Source organism: Eleginops maclovinus, chromosome 11 (assembly GCF_036324505.1).
Source record: "Eleginops maclovinus isolate JMC-PN-2008 ecotype Puerto Natales chromosome 11, JC_Emac_rtc_rv5, whole genome shotgun sequence".
NCBI classification, from domain to species: domain Eukaryota; kingdom Metazoa; phylum Chordata; class Actinopteri; order Perciformes; family Eleginopidae; genus Eleginops; species Eleginops maclovinus.
Window position 1 is genome coordinate 16,497,969 of NC_086359.1, and position 20,769 is coordinate 16,518,737.

At 40.5% G+C, this 20,769-nt stretch overlaps 1 protein-coding gene across 2 annotated transcripts in view; it reads right to left on the reverse strand.

The window, feature by feature from the left end:
- arhgap32b (Rho GTPase activating protein 32b) overlaps positions 1-19,113 on the reverse strand; it is an 84,114-nt gene extending 65,001 nt beyond the window's left edge. For both annotated transcript variants that reach the window (XM_063895114.1, XM_063895113.1), the window contains exon 1: positions 18,683-19,113. The gene's annotated coding sequence lies outside the window, so the exon portion shown is untranslated. The remainder of the gene's footprint in view (positions 1-18,682) is intronic.
- Positions 19,114-20,769: the final 1,656 nt, after the last annotated feature.

A 20,769-nucleotide genomic window follows, 5' to 3' on the forward strand; every position in this document is an offset into this window, starting at 1 on the left:
TCCTGTCTCCCACCACCTCCACAGTGTCCAGAGGAATCCCCAGGACAGAGCTGGCCTTCTTTATTAGTCTGTTCAGTCGCTTCCCGTCAGCAGCTGTGATGCTGCTGCCCCAGCAGACCACACCATAAAAGATGGCTGATGCCACCTCAGAGTCATAGAAAGTCTGAAGCAGTGCCCCCTGCACCCCAAAGACCTCAGTCTCCTCAGCAGAAAGAGTCTGCTCTGTCCCTTCTTGTAGAGAGCAGCAGAGTTGTCGGACCAGTCCAGTTTGTTGTTCAGATGAACAAAGAAGGGGGGGGGAGAGTGTTGGCGCCGTCTGAAATCCACCACCAGCCCGTTGACCAAAACCGTAAATGCAACACAATGAAACACACTGTTAAATAGCTAGTATTTTTTAAGCACATATATTCCAGTGACGGGTGCAAATTGAATGTAATCCACCATGTCTTGTGAGGGGGGAGCTGAAAAACATTGCTTAGAATGCTAACCAACTTTTTCTTTAGTTAAAAAACGTTCCTGTCCATAGATTGGTGCAGGGATGAAGTATTTTTGTAGGCCAAGGGTTCCGCATGGGTTCCCTCGACAAAAAAGCAATGTGATTTCTCCATAGGATTTTGGAATTTGTAAAAAATAGGATCTGTGGAAAACGAACCTGTTTAATAAATGTAAGTTTTGTTCAGCCGGATAATCTCCACATGTCCACCCTAGACGAGTACAGCAGGGTCGCACGACTTCAACATCACGCCAGCTTAAGATGGTTTTAACTGAGTTTTGCGTGCTTCCATATTTTAACAAAGCTTTTCCTTTTAGCCACAATGAGTTTAACTAGAAGTCAGAACCGGGGCAATCAGACTTAGCGGGAGTGTTTACGTGTTCGGCGTAATGACATGTAAACTCTTCAAAAATCCCCCGGGGTTTTAGGATTCGTTCTTGCGCCACTCTTTTATCTATACAACTCATTTTGTAATTGTTTCAGCTCTTAAAGTCCATGTTTAACCAATTCAAAAGGACAGTACTCAGCAATTTACAACAAAAAAGAAGGTTTCTTAAAAAACTAGATGACCGTAGCATGGTGATGTCATTTACCGTTATTCCTGTGATTCTTTTCACAGAGAACATGCATGCTTGAAACTGATTAAGGTTCATTTGGGACTATCGCCTTCAGTGTACCCATAATCACAGCAGAGAACTACCACTCGTTGCAATAATACGACCGATTGTCTCATGACAACCTCCCAATGAAATTTAGATACACAGCGGGAATGACCCAATAAAAGACTGGAGAGAGGAGGAAGTCCATACAGCCTGTTTTTCTGTTGCAGTCACTGGCTAATAATCCCAGGGGGGGAATGCCAAGAGGAGAGAGATGGAGTGACGATGGGAGGGGGGCGAAGGACGAGAGAGCGTGGGAGGAAGGATCCTTATAGGCCACACAGAAGCAGCTGCCTGTACATCTGCCAAAGACTCGTTGGGCATACGTTATCCCCAGGGCTCTCTGTAGTTTGCAAATCAGTCAAACCCAGCATACTATCCATAATAGCAGTCAATAAGAATTCTAAATTCTCCAAATATAAATACATGTTTTTACTTTTCTGTAACAACAAATTCTTTAAAAGTTAGTTTGCAAGTTTGATAACGTTTTTTTTTACTTGAAGAGATTCAGGGGTGGAGGCCAGTATGAAGCTTTCCCTCACATCTCATCCTGGCCTTGACCGCTCTCAGAAACAAATGGGTCACCCTGTTTTGACCATAAATGAACGAAGAACATCCAGACAACCTGGCTGCAAGTGAATGGGGTTGGAAAGAGTATCAGGCTGTATACACTTATAGATTATTTTTATTTGAACCAACACTGTATTGAGCGGACAACAAAAGTTCATGGCACATCGACTGCTATGAACACGTGATGGCTGTGATGTAAGCATGTGCTGTGGAGTACATGTTGAGATTCATCTAATTTCCTGGGCTACTGTAAACTCACGCCCCTAAATCACACCCCAACAGGAAAGACACAGGCTGAACCAATGTGACAGAGAGTGAGTGTCTTTGTGTGTGTGAAAATCCACACCTATGTTGTCTTTCTGTCGGGTATTAAGAGTGTGCAGTAGTTATAAGAGGAAGTGAGTTTGAATATGCCAGGCATGCAGGGTAAGGCAGGCTGATGCAGCAGAAAAGCCGTAAAATGGCCGACCTTGAGGGTGGCAGCATTACTGATGTAGAGGAAGTTCCTATTAGAATCCAAGATTGAGTTTTTGCTGCATGTCCTTCCCTCTCTCCCCTTTCTTGTCTTTTTAATAAAAGTGAAAAGGCCACGAAGACATCATTTATTAAGAGAATTATATGCTTTTTGTTATCCATTGTCTTATCCAAAACATTGTCAATGCTAAGTTGTATTCAATGACTGCAGGAATCTGGGGTATCACACATTGTATTATCCTCTAAGTGTGGTCCAGGGATGAGACCGTAAACCTGCAATTAGTTAGCCTTTTACCACTTCCGGTTCCTCAAAGTCGGCGTTTTTTTAATACGTTTTCTTCGCTAGAAACCCGAAACAAGGTCTGTGGTTAACACAAGCTCAATTTTTTACATTTTACATAAAACACGTCATTAAACCCCCCATTGGTGCCTGTTTTAGGCCTCATGTTATAAAGAGAGCCATTTCTAACAAGTGGTGAAATGAGACTCCTTAACATCATCACACTGAACATTAGCTTCCATTAGCTTAGCCATGTGACCATAATGTAGTTTGTTTATAGCCTAACGTTACCATCTTTTGTTTTGGGGACTAAAAACAACTTAAGAGAGCACATTTATACAATGCCACAAACATTCGACAAGAAGAAGCAGCAAAACAGTTGGGACAAACTATGAAAACTTACAGGAGCACACCAACATTCATATAAGCTAAAATAATGATGAAGTAACTTTTTCAAAAGCTTCACGATGTGGGTGTAATGCCGTTGCTCTCATGTGACTCCCCTCACACAGTCGTCAATATACACTGTGTTTGACAGAGCTGTTCCCTGGCAGGCTGTTGTGTTATTGCAGAACAGAACCACATGAACCTTACAGTGTGGTATTACCAAGTAAACAGATCCTTTTCCATTAACCACTACATGAGAACAATACCTGTAACCACGGTTACTGGACACATGACAGATGGTGTCAGCTTTAGTATAACGAGGATCAGCAAACACAAATAATACACAATTAAATCGAGACTTAAATGTCATTGTTGACCAACGTTTTTGTAATCTAATCTTATATTTGTCCATTTAATTTGCAAAGTAAATCACATTTTTGTTCAGAAAGACATAAAAGCAACAAACTAAAAAAATGCATTTGCATCACATTACGTCCTACAGGTCTCTGTATAACATGTTGCTGTTATTGCTACATTTTCTCTTTTAGCAACGGGTTTCCTCTCATGCTAACCTCCCTTGAAACCAGAGCAGCTCTGAAACACATTGCACTAAATGCACTGAAACCCCTCTACATGAAATCACTTGCATGACCTTTTACTATCAGATACCATTTAGAGCAAAATACAGATATTGAGACAGAACCAAACAACCGTATGTGTGTAACAAGGCTTATTTCTTGATTCCTGCCATCATTACCAACCAGTCTAAATGAAGACATACACTAAATGGACAAATGACCGTCTGAGTGATCGGCCATTGGCTTAAATAAATGATCAAAGTGGTGAGTTATAGTTCATCAATTATGCATAAACTCTATTACCTCCTTTCAGATTGATTGGTCAATGGTTGTGCTCTAGGAAAGGTCAGCGTGAAGTCAGTAGGCATCCTCTGTGGACCATGAATATTTGTCATGGCAGTGTAAAAAGAGAACTGTGTTGGGGGCGGGGCTATGCTCATTACTTTGAAGTTGTGCACAAAAATACCAAGACCATCTGAGCATCTCAGCCCAATGGAAGCATGCACATTTGCTTAAGCACCGCCTCCAATCCGCTTTGTCACGGTGAATGGAGGGGAAGTGACTCTGGATTTGGCTTTTACAGTACTTCTCATGATAATTTAAATGAGGGCTTTTCAAGAATTCAAACTGTGAAGTTGATACACGTAAAAGAAAATATATAAGCTGATTCAAAAGACGTCTCTTTCCCAATAAAAGTCAATAGGAAAAAGTCTCTTTGGCCCAATGATGTCCCGGACTACACCCCACTACACAAATGTGCTTTAGCACTCCGCTCACATCCTGAGGGCTTGGTTGAAATCCATGGGTCAAGTGTAGCTCGAAACACTAGGCAGGAGCTTTTTAGCAGAGATTTCTCCAACCCTCCGATGACCACAGCTCTTCCAGTGTTGAGCCTCTCCTTAAACAATTAATTCAGATGCAAATTAGGGCAAGGCCATTTATTGGGGACTTTAGGGTTCATTTGTGCAGCGCCCAGCAACACCATTCAACCTACCATGGCAACATTCCCCTGCAGTGTTCCTGACTGCCTAGCTAAATGTCAGCAGTATGTAGCCCTCCCCTGGTTTCTGATATGAACAGCAATGTAGCAATTTGTTAAGCCATTCCAGCCCCAAATATCAAGAGGGCATTAAAATCCCCACAGAGCTCCTCCACTATAAACTTCACTTACCGCCTGAAATTACAGCAACCCTGAGCAGCATATCTGTGGAAGAGCTCTGAGATGGCACTTCATTTAGTCTCTGACAGAGTCAAAACTATACGTGAGGTTTCTCTCTCCTGGGTAATTCTCTCTTTTACGCATTGCCAAGAGTGATTAGATCTTATCCTTTTAATTACACAATGAAAGAGCACACACAATGTATATTTGCTGTGTGAAAGTTGGAGTGTATTTGTGATAATGTTGGTAAGTAATACCAAGAAATGTTACGTTGGTTCCGGAGAAAAATACATATATTTCCCATTGAGAAGCATCACGGAGCTCTACTGAAACATCAGCACATAAAATGAACGTATTCAGTTCTTTGATAAAAGGTCAAACGTTCTTGAGGTGCATAGAGTGGTGCAGAAACGATTCCTACATCCCGGGAATAATGTCTTTCTACCACTAGCTTTCTACCTCCAGCGATTGCATTTACACTTCAAAAATCACAAAGTGGTGTGTGAATGTGGAGAATATCCTGCTGAACAAAACCTGTTGAGTATCATCAATGTGTGTGTTGGCCACAGAGCTTATTTTTCCTGCAATATACCACCGACAGTATTAGAAACCTTGTGCTGTGGCTTCTGATGCTGTATCAATTATTGTCTACACAGGCTGTGCAGCCCCCCAGCAGCAGTGTTCCCCACAGGAATTCTGGAGACTATAGTGGGGGTCCAGAGGCATGTACTCCAGAATGAGAATTGTGTACATTTAAAAAGTGAATACATCAATCTGGTAAACATTACGAGGTTAGATTTATGAAATGCTCTTGTAAACAATTTCCGGTTAATAATGTTGTGCTCTAACACTTTAATTAAAAACACATTGGCTTTATGGAATAAATATACAAATGTAATCCACTGCCCCCACAACAAATATTTGGGAAAACCAGAAGTAGGCAGTACGAGGTTCTGTCCTCCACACTTTGTTTGATATATTTTTTAACCATATATTGGATTTAATATTCCATCCAAACAACATGAAAATATCCTTGGTGCTTTTTATTTAGCTTTTGTTTCATTTTTCGGTTTTGAAACTGGACTGGAAAAACATAATTAATGTCTTCCTCTATTTACTATACTCCATGGCATACTGTAACTCTACCATGCCTCTCCAGGTCCTAACATATAGAATGACCCCCGGTGTTTTTGTTCTAACGAAGCTACTGAACTACTCCTAAACATTCCTCCATTGTGTAGAGGCTCATTGATGGAAGCCTCTTCAACATTTGCTACAACCTTCACCCTGCCTGCAACAATGTCGAAGCTGCAGTAGAGTATATAGAAAAATATGCGTCTGCTACGGTATGTAGGGTCCTCATGTAAACATTCCCATCGTGAGAATGAGTAGTCTGGAGAATCACATTAATAAATGATTGTGTCTTATCCCTGCTGCATCTAGTCTTTATTCTCTATAAGCGGTACAGCAAGTGGGAGGGTTGTCTGCTGATAAGAGAAGCGCAGCTCTAAAAGGTCACCTATCACACCTTTACAGGTTTGGTCCTTGAGAAAGCCATCTGTTCTGTCAAAGTGTCATTGTGCACAAAAGTAGAGCTGCACCCATGTAGTGACAGTAAGTTAACCAGGAAAAGTACACCAAAACATGTACAAAATGTAAGATTGTCAATTAAAACAGACAGAAGAATCTAAAAGCTAAAAGAATCATCAGTACGCTACCAACGGGCTCCTTCTTGAAAACTACGTGATTAAGAAGTATTTATCACGAGGAAGTGTGACCTACTTGAGTGGCGTTGGGAAGACACTTGTATTGCATTAGAACACTGGAGATTAGAAATGTGAGGATACTGGTTTGCCTCGTTAGCTCATAAAACTGCTAAAAATCTACCAATAATGGAGTGGAATAATTTATTTATGGTAGCTGAAACTCCTGAATTCTATTTTTTAGATCATTAAAACACCAACGGGAATTCTGGGTTTTAAAGGCAGCCTTATTAGTCATTTTCAGGTTCATATTTGTATTTAGTGCCTCTACTGTGACATGTTTCCATGCTTTAATGTTCAAAAAGCTCTTTATTTTTCTCCTACTGCCTGTGATGCAGCACCTCTTCTCACCCTCTGTCTGAAACCAGAGCCAGTGTGCTCTGATTGGTTAGCTGGCCGGCTCTGTTGTGAATTGTCATACATTAAGACATGTGCTGCCTCTTACCCTATCACCTACAATGTGTTGGAGCGCTAGCAGATAGAAGCTTGATTGTGCAGTCACTTTGTTATAGAAGTAAACAAAAGAAACGAATGGAGGCGTTTCCTGCAGGGGGGAGGGATAGTGTGGGAGAGAAGCTCCCTCTGAATTTTAAGCTTGCAGACCATTTACATGCACAAAAGACCTATAATGACACACTACAGGAAAGGGAAACCCCCAAAAGCATAAAAGGACCCCTTTAATCAGGCTGTAATATATGAAAAGCTATTTTTGCAACCTGACTGATGAGCTTCAAATGACATCATGAGTTTTATCCCCAATGAAGCGGACCTCATGAGTGACAGTTAGATAACAGTGAGACACACACGTACACCTATGGTGAATCACAGCGGGGGAGGAGTTCATTAGAATATCATTTGTCCCTCAACACACCCACAAGGTGTGCAGTGGGAGCCTGAAAAAAAAGACCATATTAAGTTTTAATTTAGTATCTTGGCGTGAGTGAATGCAAGACTGGGAGTAGACCATCCGAAGAAATTAAAATACGAGTCACTAGAAAAAGAACAAAAGACCATGAAGCTGATTTGTAATCTCCGGTTAACCAAAGTTGTCCTGATAATTTGCCGGATAAAATCTGATGCTATGGGGCGACCACACTTTGTGAACTGACAAAAGATAATGCAACAGCTGTTGAGATGGATATCTTAATTGCAAAGTTTGGCGATAAGCAACTGGAGAAGAAGGAATCACAGCAGCTCTATTTATATGCAATCTAATGAGGCAAATAGAACAGTAAATATCAATTGTTCTTTTTTGGGGGCTCATTTGGCTAGTAAGTACAGCTAAAGGCAGATAGGATAAGGAGGAAAGAGATGGGATGACAAGGACAACGAGTCGAAATCCACGTATACCAGGTGAGATACCCCTCTTGGAAAGTCTATTATTATTACATTATTACAATGTCACATGAAGAAGCGGACATAAAATGGTGTTTGAAAAAGGGTAGCTTAGCAAGTGGCTGTGTAAGATTAAACATGTTTTTTCAGGCATGAGCTAAACCTCTATGTCCAAACAAACATCACAATAAGAAGAAATTGAATACATTGATTCCATCGGTGTACTTGTTTTTATTTCCATTACCTGTAGCTACATCTGTCCTCACCTTAACTTGGGCTACTAAAAAAAAACTTGAGTAATATCAGTTTTCTTATCTCAATCCCTACACTTCCCTTAGTACACTCACACTGTGAACACCTTTCCTGAATTCTGACAGGGAATTTCAAAACGTACACAGCTGCTGTGCCCTCACTGGAAATAGGGATTGCCGCTGCTAGCTAGCTAGCATATCATTACGGCCTGCCCAATTAATTCAATAAAAGCAGTCTAGTGGTACATTTCTCAAATAGAGAGGATGTTTACATTTGATTTTATAGTGCTGCTCTCCCGTTACGTAGCAAAGAAGGTGTTACGGGTGAAAAGGGTTCCTAACTCAGGTTTCGGGCTGATTTGAGTGCACCATACTGATAATGCATTTTGATATACTGCGAAATTGGACTGACTTATGCTATCAAAACAGCAAAATATGCAAATTGAGACAACAAAGGATTTCATGTTTTATGCGTGTGCAATAGGATTAAATACCCAGAGTCTCAAAGAACTAGAGTGGTAAGAGGCCAAATGTTGCGACTCCTCGTGTAGCCAAAAGTAGCGTTTGAGCGCACCACAAAGACGACAGTCAACGGCCAAGTATTATATACGTTTGGCACCTGCTTGAGAGCAAATAACTCTACATAACAGCAGGTGGGGGTAATCTGTATTCGTCTTAAAAAAGGGAAAATGCACAATTGTAGATAGACAATAACTCCATTCCAGATGACCTTTTTACTCTTTTTAAACCCCCTGCATTAGAATGATAGTTGAGAAGAAAATTAAAAGTGTAAAAGACTCTGTGTGTGTGTGTGTGTGTGTGTGTGTGTGTGTGTGTGTGTGTGTGTGTGTGTGTGTGTGTGTGTGTGTGTGTGTGTGTCCCCTCTGGGTTTGAGGTGTTTTGGTCACGCCTTTTCCTTGTGCAATGATTTGTTCAAGCTGATCAGCTAATCAATAAAACATGCGCTCAACACCAGGTGGTCACCAACACTGACCAGCAGCCGATAATCTGTTTGGTGTGGCAAGGCCTTACAAGGTACTAGTGACCATGCAAAGACAGTATGGTCACACAAGCTTTTTCATATGCAAATGGTTTGGCTATTTCAGGATTGACAAACTAAAGAATTCCGCCATGGTGTAGCAACAGCACGGGGCATGTTAAAAGTATTGTCAGGCCAAGTAATGCAATCAGTCTGCTTAGGGTGTGCTGAAAGGCTGAGTGAGAGAGGGACTGAGAGATGGTGGATCAGAGGAGACAGGTGTTTGTGATCAGAGCAGAGGGGAAATTAGCTGTGAAGTTGTCAAGTGATAGGAAATGTACTGTATAGCTTTGAGTTGGTACAGGAATTTCCTTGAGCCAGTAGATTCTTGACCCAAAACAAGCTATTGTTAGATCCTGATGCAAGTTAAATATGCTGACCGTGTTTATGAGCCGACCCAGGTGGGATAACCAGCCGTGCTTACTGTAAACTAGAGTGTCGTCTTGCTGCGGAAACACAACTTATTCATGTGAAGACACAGGAAACTTGAGCTAGTGTTACCGTATACATGGTCGAATAAGAGTTAATGTCAATTTACGTCCTCAATAGAGTGGTGCAGGAATGAGTCCTGACACCACGAATTTAGTTAGCATTTTACCTCTACTGGTTTCCTTGTCTCCAAATCAACAGTTTATTTTAAACATAACTGTTGGTTACGTGCCTGAAATAAGGTCTGTGGTAAATACAAGCTTATGAGATTTTCTCATTTTGTACTACAACATTAAATCAGTCAATAAATACTGCATTGATGAATCTCCGAAGCTTCTGTCTCTAAAAAACAGCGGTGGGTTAAGAGTGACTGAATGAGAATCGAAGTCACGACGCTGAACATTAGCAGCCTTTAGCTTAGCGCTGGTGGTGTAGTTCTTTTTATAGCATAAGCAAAAGCCCTTACTCCGTTCAATTGCATTTAGACTTCATAAATTGGTGTTAACATGTGGAGATTATCCTGCTCCACAAAACGTGTAAGTGCCATAAGAAAAAGCATATTTATTCGCAATATTACAAAAGCTCCCATTGCTTTTAGACGACAGCGCCCTTGACCTTCTTACTTTTGGATTGGCCTCCTAAATATGTCATCACTGCACCACAAACTACAAGTTTTATATAGCCACTCTATGAATTCCATTCCATCGGATAAATGAATGCAATCTGTAGCAACAAAGCAAAGTCAACACCAACTTGAAATATTCAGACGGACTGATCCTCCTACATCCACTTGAGAGCTTTGCTTGAAACTATTATTTTAATTGCAATGTCGACTTGGCAGCAGCTGTATATTCTAATCACTTGGCACTCCAGAAACAAGGCAGATAAGACAGTGAGAGAGGAGTGCTAACTTAATTGAGGCTTGGGCTTCATATTGGCTCTCATTATACATGGTCTCTGCAGTAGATCTGTGCAAGGCTCCGTGATGCAATAATCCTGCCTGAGTGGATACGTTGTGTGTTGTTGTGTGGAGAGAGGAGGGACAGAAAGGCCCCCAGTGTGACATGCTGACTCACTGTGTCAAACACTCATATGGTGAAAGGTAAATGGACTGCATTAATATGATACTTTAATAGTCTCCGGACCACTCAAAGCGCTTTAACACACACAAGTCAGAATTCACACCCACATGCTGATGGCAGAGGCTACCATACAAGGTGCAACCTTATAGGAGTGATAAATATTCACACACACTCAGGACATGCTTACCTCCTGAGCCAAAGGTGAAAAGATTAAACAGAATCCTTCAACCTTAATTCCTGAAAACACTGGTGGATTCAGAGGGAGCAAATCCTCTTTCCAGATGTGGCATCTCTCCTGTCAATTATATCTGACAGCGTTTGCAACAACACATAGACAAATCCACGGCTCACTGATAAGATGCTTCCCTGCATGCCTTGTCTTCATTACCTAACCCCCCCGACGCTGATTAATGAGGCAAGGATGCACTCTGTCCAGGCTTTCACACCACAGAAAATAAAATGTAGTTTGTGCCAGGTGCTTTATTTAGTCTATCATCATTAGGTCATCTGTATAGATTGACTATAGATTTATACTTTTACTATGACAAGACCAAAACATATCTCACAATAAGAAGCTCAATCAATAAACTTCAGTACGGGCTGTAGTTTACAGTATGGCCCCATGCACACTCATTTCAACTTGAGACGGTTAGCTACATGCAAATCCGGGTTGGTACAAGTCCAGTCCAGAGGGTGGTAGGGTTGGGAACCAAAACTCGGTTTCAAGTAAAACCAAATCCAGTATGTCTGGTATCAGTAGGTGAAGCAAGGTTTGAACTGGCTTATTGTGAATAAGTATTTTAGTTTTTATTTTGTGAATTGTTCGAACCTTAATAAAAACCAAAGCGTGATTTTATTGTACAGTTCTGGTTTTTCGTACTTCTGTGCAGTCAAATTTGTGCCAGAAAGCAAAGAGTCAATAAGTCAATGTTTGATATCTATTCTGGATATTTGAAAAAGGGTTTCAAACTTTCAATGTCCATTTTCACAATTACAAAAAATCCAATACCTGCTTCCCTTTCTGACTCTAATGACTGCAAATGAAATCTGTGATTTATGGTTGGAAGCCGACCATCTTGAAATAGTGCTGGAGTGTGGGTGGGATTTTCTGCCGTGTCTTCACCAGTCATATGTTTACAACCAATTTGTTTGAGATTAAATTGTATACTGGAGAACATAATTTTTCAGCACAAAGACCCACAGAGATGTGGCGTTTTAAATTGCTCTGAAAGTGTACCAGATTGTTGCATTAAACTATGAAATGTACAAAATGTTCCTCTGGTTCATTATGCCCCTGGACCCCTGGATGGTGAAATCCCAGTATTTTTGCTGAATACAGAATAAGGCTCTTATTTTTAGGCCATAACACTTCAGGGGAGCTTTTCCACTCATGAAGAGTGGACTGTAGCATTGCTACAACAAGTGCATACAGTCACTTCCAGTCCGAGAAACAGGGGCATGGGCTCCTCCAGACTGGGCACTGTAGTCACTTTCAAATGTGATATGTGGACATGTTGGAACGCAGTTGCTAAGTGCTCCACTATGTTCACCAGCAGGTGTGTGACTGTCTGCAGTGTGCTGCTGGTCAGGTAGAGAGAAGAATGTTTTTGGAGTGTTTTCACTCAAAGCAGCTGCCTGCCGCGGTTGGAGAGGGCTGCAAGAGAAGTGAGAGTGAACCTAATTATAAAGCTGTAGGCCAGACAGCTAAACAATAGGCCGAGAGACACATGAACCACATCAAACCACAGAACATGTGACCTACTGTCAAATCACAGAGGACAGTTTCTGTTTTTCTTAAAGGTTGAATCCAAAGCGACAGAGGCTGATATTGTCGCTTAAGGGTCAAACTCTATAAAGGCTGGATCCTACATCACCATCAATGCAAGCATTCACAGCAGTGGAGTTGATCCATGAGGTGCTTTGAGCCTTAAATGACCTAGGCTGTGTCCCAGCATCCTTGGGTTAGCACCATCCTTGATGTTAGCAGGGGAGGTGTCACAATTTTGATTAAATTAATCAAAAAGAGATTCATTACGTTCAAATCAAAAGCAGCATCTGCATTTCACCCAGTATATTTTGTTCTTTATCTCGCCTACTTGCATGTGTGCAGGGCAAAACAACAGTCCCAGCGACACAACTCAGCTTACCGTAGCCCACACCGCAGACCATAAAGACCACACACAATACTTACTGGAGCTCATTGCTAAACGATAAAGCAGAGCAGAGTAGTCGGGGGTTTCGGTTGCATTTTCCGGGACACCACGACCACTGCCCGTGTGGGAGATGACGGAGTAACAAAAGAACTAGAAAATCTCATTCAGAATATGATACGGTGGACAAATCAGCTTTTCAAATTGCAGTTTTAAGGGTATAATGAACCAATGATCCATTATGTTTACAAAGCGAGAAAAATGGCATAGCTATCAGTGCTGGAAATGTTTAAACTGAATATTAAATTGAATCAAAACCCCAAATATGAAGCTTTTGCTTTTCCCTTGGAGCTGGAACACATCCCGCATCAAGGTTGTTTTTTCGCCAAATGCAAAGGTAATATAAAAGACAACGCCTGGATTGATGGATTTGTTCACTATCAAATGATGTCCAAGCTTTTAATTTGTTTGAAAAGAAAATGATAGTCCTAAACCATCATAAAAAAATAAATAATAATTATAATAATCCAGATCTGGTCATTAGACCCCCGCCTCATATCGATTGTCCACTTTAACATACCACACTGGAGTCAGCGAGCCGGCTGTGAGCGTTCCCGGGACAAACTCGAGCCAAAAATCAATGTATGACGCATTCTTCTTCTTAAACACTTTGTTTTCCCTGCCTTCTGCTGCTTGCCATGTGATGCCTTTTCTACAGTCTGCTGTCTTCAGCCTCAGGATTGACCTTGTTAATTCAATTCACCTTTGTAAGATGAATACAAAGTCTGTCTCCCATGGGGACAGCGTTGGGTATCAGAGTCAGTCATGACTAATTTAATAGTTAGATTGTGTGTTGTCCAGGCACAGAGACATGTTGGGATAAAAGTGGTTTAAGCTTCAGGCAAAACCGGAATTCAACCCTCTATTGGGAAGTTTAGTCGATCACACTGAGAATCTACAGTCTGCAGCTCTGTACAGCAGGGTTCTTTTTATCTGTCATCCATAACAGCTCTCAAACCCCACCCCAATACACAACATCAGGCAGCCTATTAGGTCACTTGCTCACATGGTGTATTCTGCAATAGTAAATGATCACTTAATAGATGTTTAAATGTTATTTTGTAATGTTTAGTTTGAAGCAAAGAATGATTATAGTTATACAGCTCTGGAACAAGTTAAGAGACCACTCCAATTTTTCCTTAAATTGTTATCTCTACATGTATGGCATCCATTAAAATAATGCTGAAGTGCTCTCTTAGTTTTTTCCGGGCTGTATTTGTTTAAAGAAGAAGTCTTCACAGCAAATTAAAGTATATGTTAGAGAGGGAGTTGGAACCTAAACAAAAAACAGTTTGAAGGAAGAAGTGTATGTTGGAGAAGAAGATTCAAACATTGTGGTATCATGTCATCTCTAGCCTGTTGTAAAATAAAGAATGACTCAGTTTAAAGAGGAAAGACAAAAAGATAAAGTGCGCTTTACTGAGCAGACAGTTTAATGCTGTCTGCCACACAATAAGTAGTGTATAGCTGTCTGCTGCCAAGTTCAATCCTGACTAGTTAAGAGGAATCATTTTTGAAGGGATGTGCTGTAAGAAAAATGAACTCAGTGAAGTATTATAGACTTAGATATATGAACAAAAGGAGAGGGCAGAGAGGGATTTCAAGTATTCAAACAAAAGCCTTTTTACTTTTACTACCAACAATAAATGAAGGTCTCAAACTGTATGCAAGTCATTGACCGGCATCCTGTTGTGGAACAAGAGGTGAATTTGACCTTAATGCACCCAGACAACATGACACCCATCAACCTAATTAGTGAGGTGGGGAAGGGTGTTGGAAAGTGGATTGGCCAATGAGCTGCGTCAGTGAGCGCACACTCTGACCCACAACACAGTTCTGCTTTAGGGGAGCGTTTGCATCGCTGGGTCTTTGGTGTCCGGAGCCCCGGGGCTCTGGAGCATCTTGAAGCACAGGAGTTGGGGGAATCAGGCTACAGCATGAACCAAACAGCCGCTGTGCAGAATGTGTTCGCAGACGAACGTCAACTCTTCCGGTTTTCTAGTAACTTGGCAGAGATTTGCACATTAGATTGCTGGTATCATGATTTAAAACCTGGCATGAGTTTGAAAATAAATCTTTAGCCATTCGGCAGACATCTAATAGCTCTTTGTAGAAAGAATGAAAAGAGGCGAGGGAGAAAGGGGAGGCGTGGCTCTACCTGACACCAGGACAGCAGCACACCTGCTCATATTCTCATCTAAACCAGCGTGGGAACAATTCCCAGCAGTGATGTCATCACCATGAAATCTGAAGCCGAAACTCAGAAGGATGTTGAAGGGACGTCAACATTTAGATAATAACAGAGGAAGATTTAACGTCAACATTTAAGAAGTACACAATCAAGGAGTTTTCTATTAGCTATACCAAGCTAGCCATGCTAACACTCTTTAACACAGTTGGTTAAACGTTTTCAACACATTATTTTAACTGGTAACGACTGACTAGTTATAAAACAAGAACCGTGTATAAGGTCTTAAAATCCACATTATTGCTTTATTCATTATACAATGCTTACAGACTGAGGCTAACGCTAGCTCCTCAGCAGCTGGTAATAGAGGAAATGTAGAGCATTCTTGTATTTACGTACAGTATGTTATAACATGTAACGTGTGATAACATTAAATATTTTACTGGTTCAGTTTGTTAAACATTACCACTTTTTGTCTGACAGGAAGCTAGACTTTCAGCTTAGTGGCTTCTGGAAATGGTTACTCGTTTCAGACAACTTGTGGCCGTCAAAATCGTGAATGAGATCTCCATTTTGTCGATGGATGTCATTATCCTCCGCTGAGCCATTGCAGTAAAACCCTGGCAACGTACTAATCAGTGCCTATGCCAATACCAGGATTGTTTACGGGCAATGGAATCTCCTTTGGGAATGTCCCAGCATCCTCAGAGGCCTGTGGTTGCGTACAGACTTTGGAGCGGGATGCTTTTTCACACTAGGAATGCTGGAGTCTGAGGCTCTGCGTATGTGTGGGACTTGAGGAAAGCAGTGTATGCATCATTAATGAACGTACAGAAAGCCGTCACAATGGATGCTCAGCCACGCACAATGCGTCAGTATCTAATGCCAGGGTCAGAGGTCACGTCGGGCTTTGTGCATGCCTCCCAACGATAAAGACCAACAAGGAGACCTTTGAGGACGCAGAAGGTTCAAGGACATATCAGAACTACAAAGCAAGCAGTTGGTTTGGCGTAACTGGAGAAGGAGGACAGTCAGTCGGCACGCAGTTTTACATTTAAAAACATACTGCACAGTTAATGATTGTGTATTTGGGTAGAAGCATCTCACAAGTGACATGTCGTAATTACATTGTATGGCAATCCATTCGTTTACTCCTCTTTGCATGTTTTCTCTGCCTCTTCATCATGTTTGACTCGTCCATGGTAGAACACCTCAGCCTCGATTAACTCATGATGGAGATGTGCTGCAGTCTCCCAGATTAGCATCAGCTGTTTACAGCCACTGCTGGTCCCATCCATCTGTTAAGACATGGCTAATCCTCACTGCCATCTTGTACTCACATTAGTAATGTAAACTATAGTGATGAATTTGTCTCAATATTATTTGTGTGAACAATACGGGTGTAAATATGTAATGTGTACATTTCAAACACCTTCCAGAAGTACAAAAAACACTCAAATGTTTTTCTCCAAATTAAACAAATCATGTGCCGTCCATAAATGACCAAATGTGGAATTGAGATCCACAAATGCATTTTTGATACAATAATAAAAACAGTATTCAATGATCAAAAGTTGTTAAAATTAGAAAGATGTTCAAGGCTTTTTATTTACTTGTAAATCAATGCCATGGTTAGCCAGATTTTCTTTATGGGATTTGTTTGTTTGCAGATCGGTTTTAGATATTGACCCTTTTTTCTTTTATATAACTCATACTTTGTTCCTGCTTGAAAGGGAAGTACAAAAGTACAAAAACATATAAGATGTTAGTTTAGTTTTTTCACAAACCTACACAGCCATCTGGCACAGGTATACTTCCCCACGCTGCACTGCAAACCTGGACTGAACCGTGACCCTAAACAGCCAAATACATAATGAACCATGACCTGTAAATGGTTCCTGCCCAATCATGGTGGGGGCAAACATGTAATAGGCTTCAGAAGTGCGTGTTGCTAGAACAAATTAGTCTGCTGACGGAGAAGTGTTGCCTAGCAGAGATGATGGAACCTGAATTGTATCCCAAATGTTCCACAGGGACTGATGCTCAATAGTATGGAAGGGTTGTGGCTGTACTGAATGAGCAGTATACAGTATTTGCATGATCTGTGGGTGCATATTCAGAACCTCCCTGTATTAGTAGGTTCACAGTTCAGTTAAATACAGATTTAGGCCTCCCCGCATATCTGATTAAAGTGTAATCTAACATAGGGAGTGAAGTTTCAGATGACAATTGTAACAGTGAATCAAATAACATTCGAATGGAGTGGGTTGCTTCAAAGAGACACCTCACCCCTAATTTAGGATTTAACATTTCAAATGAAATTATGCTTAAAGAACTGTTCGTTTCTGGAAGAGGCAGTGTAGCCCTACAGTATCGGTGCTGATTTTAGGGTTTATTTAAAAGTGTATTACACCAATAAATGGATTCATTATACACCAACACACTCCTATAGACTATCACACGTTAATATCAATCAATTTACAGTGTTACTGTGAGCGTGAACAGCTGAAAACATAAATATTATCCTTCCATGACTTGATTCTGTCTCCTGGTGAATGTTGTGTCCTCTGATACACCGGCATGTGGACAGTAGTGTAAAGTAAATAAGTACCTAATCTCAAGTACTAGACTTAGGTACAATTTTGAGACACTTGTACTTAAAATTGAGTATTTCCATGTCTTGCTACTTTGTATTTTTACCCCATTACAAGGTAAAGAGTGTACTTTAACTCCATTTATTCAACATCTTTAGCTACTTAGAAGATTTGGACTAATAATGTGAAATGTAAAAAACCCTTAAATCGGACTTTAGTTAAACCTGGAGTAAATTCACCAGCTACCCTGCAGTATACAAAGTCATTAAACTAGCTGCACCTTTACCAGCTTTGATAACACTTTAATGCATCAATATTTTTAATCAAAAATATATCATATATATTATTCTGAAATGGACCAATCTGCAGAATGAGTACTTTGACTTTTGTTACTTTAAGTATATTTTGATGCTTATACTGTTGTACTTTTACTGGAGTAACATTTTGATTGCAGGACTTTAACTTGTAACTGAGTATTCCAACACTCTGGTACTGATACTTGTTAAGTACTGAGTACTTCTTCCAGCTCTGACAGTGGACATGTTTTACAAAACGTACACTATGGGTTTACAGGACTCGAGTTTGATAGCAGTTGTTTGTTAAAAATTGAACAAAAGAGTAAAATGATATACATGAGATGCTTATGTACGGAAGAGAATAGGGGGCGCATGAGAATAGATTTTTGGGATTTGACTCCGTTTTTTAAAAAAAACTTTTTGTCACATCCCAATGTTCTCATGTGGCCCTAATCCCCTCCCGTAGTTATGTGTACGATGTACAACGAGTGCTTAATTGCATATGCTTAATTGCATTAAATTGGGATTTTCTTTTAATGGGCTTCTGCGTGCAATTCTCTCTCTAAATGGGGATTACTAAACTCCATGCAAAACATGACTAGCCGGTGAGACTGTCCAAAGCGACCTCTCACACACACACACACACACACACACACACACACACACACACACACACACACACACACACACACACACACACACACACACACCAGCTCCACTCTCTCTCACACTCACACACTACACACATGCGCGCCGTCTAGCATTAGCCCATGTCACTGTCTGGCCACTAAACACACACTACAACTCTCAGTTACGTTATCCAGCAAAGTCATGTTTAAAAAAGCACGTCACACACAGCACGCGCATGTAGCATTTCTGTGCTAAGTTAAAGTACCTGTGTTTTTGTGGTGGTCGTTGGTTGGTGAGATGAGCTTAGCTTTCGCTGTCTCTGTCTGGCACTTCACCGCTGTTGAATTCTCTCCACATCACAACGTAAAGCCAACACACTCCAAAACGCCAGGCAGGGGGGGGGGGAAAATAAGGATATTTTTCTCCAAATGTCCCTCTATCGGAAGAAACCGCGCCAGTGGCTGTGCCCACAGCGAACGTTAGGCTGACCCTAAACAAAAAGCCTCCCCGGGAAAAAACACTCAACACACGGCTCACTGGAAGCGTTCAGTCAGCTGCTGGTGTCTTCTTGGGTAAAATAACACTACTATCGTCCTCCATGAAGACACATCCCTTCGAGACAAAAGTACGACTAAATTCGCCGTTTTCTGGAGTCACAAAACGGTTATTCCAGTTTAAAACTTGTCAGGGGCTTCCCTCGGCGTGCAGCTGAATGGGAGCACCGCTCGGAGTGAATCCCTCTCTCTCTCTCTCTCGCTCTCTCTCTCTCTCTCTCTCTTCTCTCTCTCTCTCTCTCTCTCTCTTTGGAGCAGAGGAGCCGCTATCTCTCTGCTGCCTTCAAGGATAGTCTGAAACATCAAACTCGAACAATGGAATAATATAGGGCAATTTGCGATTATATTCCAGTTGGAGGTTAATAGTTTGATACCACAAGCATACAATGTGATCGACGGTTTGTGTCAATTGTAGGAATTACGATAAGAGCATAACAATGAAGTGAAGTAACTCTTTGGTAAAAGTAAATCTCCTTTTAAATTAAATTAATTAAATGTTTAAAATTCCAAATTAGAATATCCTAATGTTCTCTGAGTGACACTGTATGCTATCACTCTTAATTAAAACCCATTCATGGCAACAGGCCGTTTCCTTTTAATTCCAATCTGAAAGAGAGTGGAAATAATCCTTTATTTGCACATTTCAAATGCTTCATTTTTAAATCCCACATCGGAATGTGTCACTCTGAGTTTTGTCTTTTATTAATTTGAAGTAAAATTAGTTTCTTTTTAAGTTTTAATCAATCTGAAAATAAGTTAAAATATGTCTGGTGTACTGACATTTTGGAATAATTTTGGAATTGTGTTATTTATTTTCTAGTTATTGCACACACTGTTTATTAAATTAAATAATATTGATATTTGTATTTATTAGTCATCATTTTTGATATATTCATTATTATCATTTATGACACATTTATAAACAATATTGTTTTATAATTGTGTGCACTATAAAAGCAAACTTGTATACAAATATGAAATTCAGCAATTATTTATGAAATGATTGTCGATGAACAGCTGTACAGAACAAAAATAAAAAAGTGTTCTCCTACTTTCAGTTCTTGCACATGCATTAATGTTATTGTTCTTATCAGTAATGACTAGGAGCTTTCAACCTGCAATTCTGTCAAATAAAATGCCTGAAATAGAGGCAATATTTATTATTTTTGAAGATAGCGGAAAAAACACATTAGGGTTCACCTGAAGGCAGCACAGAGCAATGTGCATCCAAGGGCCCATTTCTGTTCCTTGAGACAAATCCACCAAAATAAGACTATGAAACACATAAATACTATGTGCTGAGCATTTTGAATCGGTTTCTTGTGCCACTATGCAATAACTCTAATCACCAACGTGAGGAATTACAGAGGTAGCTCATGGCAGATGTGCCCCTAGATAATAGAAGCATCTCTCTGTATTCATCCAGGAACATTTCTTTAGTAACAAGTATTCTTTTACAGAGAACACATTGTTACTAAATATCGAGAAGGCACATTCTTCATAAATCATGTCGCGATGTCATCTCTGTGGAATCTATTCAACTGCTCGCTAACTGCCTGTTCAACACGAGGAATGAGTCATTGAAAAGATGTAACTGTCTGCACACCGCTAAAACAAAAAGCTGGGTTCAGCAGAGAAACTGCTGCCTCTTCTCATTTAACACATTGCACAGATGTAATTGCTGGTTATTACTTGGAACAAATATCTAAAAAGCCACTTTCAGACCCTTCAACTATGTCAGGTTAACAATGGGCTTTACTTAAACAAATGATACCCTTTTTTCCCCAAGAAAATCTAG